Here is a 3866-nt window from a genome sequence, read left to right as displayed (position 1 = left end):
GCCTTCTTTTTTTTTTTGTTTTTTTTTCAGTGAGTCCTAGAAGAATAAGTAAGAAACTAATAAAAGCACTGCACAGTACCACTTCTCCTGTCCTGTATGCTGGGTGTAATCCTCAGTGTGTATATATATATATATATATATATACATATACACAGTGCACAGTACTTCTCCTGTCCTGTATGCTGGGTGTAATCCTCAGTATATAGTGCACAGTACCACTTATCCTGTCCTGTATGCTGGGTGTAATCCTTAGTATATAGTGCACAGTACCACTTCTCCTGTCCTGTATGCTGGGTGTAATCCTCAGTATATAGTGCACAGTACCACTTCTCCTGTCCTGTATGCTGGGTGTAATCCTCAGTATATAGTGCACAGTACCACTTCTCCTGTCCTGTATGCTGGGTGTAATCCTCAGTATATATATATACAGTGCTCAGTACCACTTCTCCTGTCCTGTATGCTGGGTGTAATCCTCAGTATATAGTGCACAGTACCACTTCTCTCCTGTATGCTGGGTGTAATCCTCAGTATATATACAGTGCACAGTACCACTTATCCTGTCCTGTATGCTGGGTGTAATCCTCAGTGTATATATACAGTACACAGTACCACTCCTCCTGTCCTGTATGCTGGGTGTAATCCTCAGTATATATATATATTATATATATATATATATATATATATATATATATATATATATATATATAGACAATAGATAGGAAGGCGGCACTCCAAAAATAGTGAAAAAACAGTGGTTTTATTCACCCATAATGTGCAATACAACGTTTCAGTTTCTCGATGAAACCTTTTTCAAGCAACACATACACATGTGAAGGAAGGGGCTGGTATTTAAAGTCCATAAACTCAGCCCATAATCAGTGACATCATAATTACATAATTATATAAACAATCCGCAAAACTATATATTACAGTGTACATAACCCCATTGCAAACATAATATAGTGTGAAGTGATAGTGACTAACACTAAAAAATAACGTCCGATCCTCTAGAGATGCAGCAACGTCCATGTAATTCATAACGTATCTGGCTCATATATACAAAAGGGTTAATGGAAGGAGGTTGTCCCTCACCCGGTAACTTGAATAAACCGCTACTCCTCCACGTGTAGTTCCAGCTTGTAAACAAAAGCTCCATTGTTCCATTTTTTTATATATATATATATATATATATATATATATATATATACAGTACACAGTGCCACTTCTCCTGTCCTGTATGCTGAGTATAATCCTCAGTATATATGTATACAGTGCTCAGTACCACTTCTCCTATCCTGTATGCTGGGTGTAATCCTCAGTATCTGCTCTTATTCTGTATAAGTACAATGCACAGTACCACTTCTCCTGTATGCTGGTTGTAATCCTCAGTATATATGGACAGTGCACAGTACCACTTCTCCTGTCCTGCATGCTGAGTATAATCCTCAGTATATACACTCATCGGCCACTTTATTAGGTACACCTGTCCAACTGCACGTTACCACTTAACTTCTAATCAGCCAATCACATGGCGGCAACTCAGTGCATTTAGGCATGTAGACATGGTCAAGACAATCTCCTGCAGTTCAAACCGAGCATCAGTATGGGGAAGAAAGGCGATTTGAGTGCCTTTGAACGTGGCATGGTTGTTGGTGCCAGAAGGGCTGGTCTGAGTATTTCAGAAACTGCTGATCTACTGGGATTTTCACGCACAACCATCTCTAGGGTTTACAGAGATTGGTCCGAAAAAGAAAAAAACATCCAGTGAGCGGCAGTTCTGTGGGCGGAAATGCCTTGTTGATGCCAGAGGTCAGAGGAGAATGGGCAGACTGGTTCGAGCTGATAGAAAGGCAACAGTGACTCAAATAGCCAACCGTTACAACCAAGGTAGGCAGAAGAGCATCTCTGAACGCACAGTACGTCGAACTTTGAGGCAGATGGACTACAGCAGCAGAAGACCACACCGGGTGCCACTCCTTTCAGGAAACAGGCTAAAATTTGCACAAGCTCATCGAAATTGGACAGTAGAAGATTGGAAAAACGTTGCCTGGTCTGATGAGTCTCGATTTCTGCTTGAACATGACAATGAGTTCACTGTACTCAAATGGCCTCCACAGTCACCAGATCTCAATCCAATAGAGCATCTTTGGGATGTGGTGGAACGGGAGATTCGCATCATGGATGTGAAGCCGACAAATCTGCGGCAACTGTGTGATGCCATCATGTCACTATGGACCAAAATCTCTGAGGAAGCTTCCAGCACCTTGTTGTATCTATGCCACGAAGAATTGAGGCAGTTCTGAAGGCAAAAGGGGGTCCAACCCGTTACTAGCATGGTGTACCTAATAAAGTGGCGGGTGAGTGTATATGTATACAGTGCTCAGTACTACTTCTCCTGTATGCTGGGTGTAATCCTCAGTATCTGCTCCTATTCTGTATTCATGGACACTGCACAGTACTACTTCGCTTGTTGTCAAGGGTTTGGACATATATATGTTACAAAAAGGGTGTAGGTTTTTGTTGCACTTTTTGTCTGTAATTTAGCCACATACGGCATGCAACCTACAGTGTGAACAGAGGCAGAGAGCTGTTGCCAATTTCTGGGTTTTTTTTTCTGTTAATTCATTTAGATGTTTGGTCTGGGGTCTGAATTCTCTTTAAGGTCTATTCTGGGGTCTGAATCCTCTTTGAAGTCTCAGGTCTAAATTCTCTTTAAGATCTAGGATCTAAATTCATTTTAAGTTCTGGGGTATAAATTCATTTCTGGTTTTACATCTCAATTACAGGTCTGGTTTTAAATCTCAATTCTTTTAGGTCTGGTTTGGGGTCTGAATTCATTCTGAGGTATGAATTCATTTTAAGGTCTGGGATCTGAATTTACTTTGAGGCCTGGTCTGGGGTCTGATTTCTCTTTGAGGCCTGGTCTGGGGTTTGATTTCTCTTTGATGCCTGGTCTGGGGTCTGATTTCTCTTTGATGCCTGGTCTGGGGTCTGATTTCTCTTTGAGGCCTGGTCTGGGGTTTGATTTCTCTTTAATTCCTGGTCTGGGGTCTGATTTCTCTTTGATGACTGGTCTGGGGTCTGATTTCTCTTTGATGCCTGGTCTGGGATCTGAATTCTCTTTGAGATCTGGGGTTTGATTTCTCTTTGATGCCTAGTCTGGGATCTGAATTCTCTTTGAGATCTGGGGTTTGATTTCTCTTCGATGCCGGGTCTGGGATCTGAATTCTCTTTGAGATCTGGGGTCTGATTTCTCTTCGATGCTTGGTCTGGGGTTTGATTTCTCTTTGAGGCCTGGTCTGGGGTTTGATTTCTCTTTGAGGCCTGGTCTGGGGTCTGATTTCTCTTTGAGGCCTGGTCTGGGGTCTGATTTCTCTTTGAGGCCTGGTCTGGGGTCTGATTTCTCTTTGATGCCTAGTCTGAGATCTGATTTCTCTTTGAGATCTGGGGTTTGATTTCTCTTCGATGCTTGGTCTGACGTCTGAATTCATTTTGAGCTCTCTGAGGTCCATATAAGTTTAGGGGTCTGAGGCCTCCGCTGTCCCTATAGTACACTGTCTATTGCTAGGGACTGTGACTGCTTGTATTGGCCACTATGTCCTATTAGTCTCGGCCACGGCTGGACACCCAGTTGGATACACTGTTGAATACGCTGTATTTCTCAGTACCCGCAGCCCCTCCATGGATCTACACCCGTCTGCCCCCATGGATCCGCCTGCCTGTGACCTGCTGATAAGATTTGTCACCATAGAAACAATCAGTTGCTCCTTCAGCAGTTTAACTCCCGCCATTTTTCCGTGACCCAAAATAATGCTGGTCTCCAACAAAATGGCGGCTACCGCCGCTGTGATACTGTCTCCGTCATC

Source organism: Dendropsophus ebraccatus, chromosome 9, assembly GCF_027789765.1.
Source record: "Dendropsophus ebraccatus isolate aDenEbr1 chromosome 9, aDenEbr1.pat, whole genome shotgun sequence".
Lineage (NCBI taxonomy): Eukaryota > Metazoa > Chordata > Amphibia > Anura > Hylidae > Dendropsophus > Dendropsophus ebraccatus.
Note: the sequence above shows the minus strand (reverse complement) of the source record.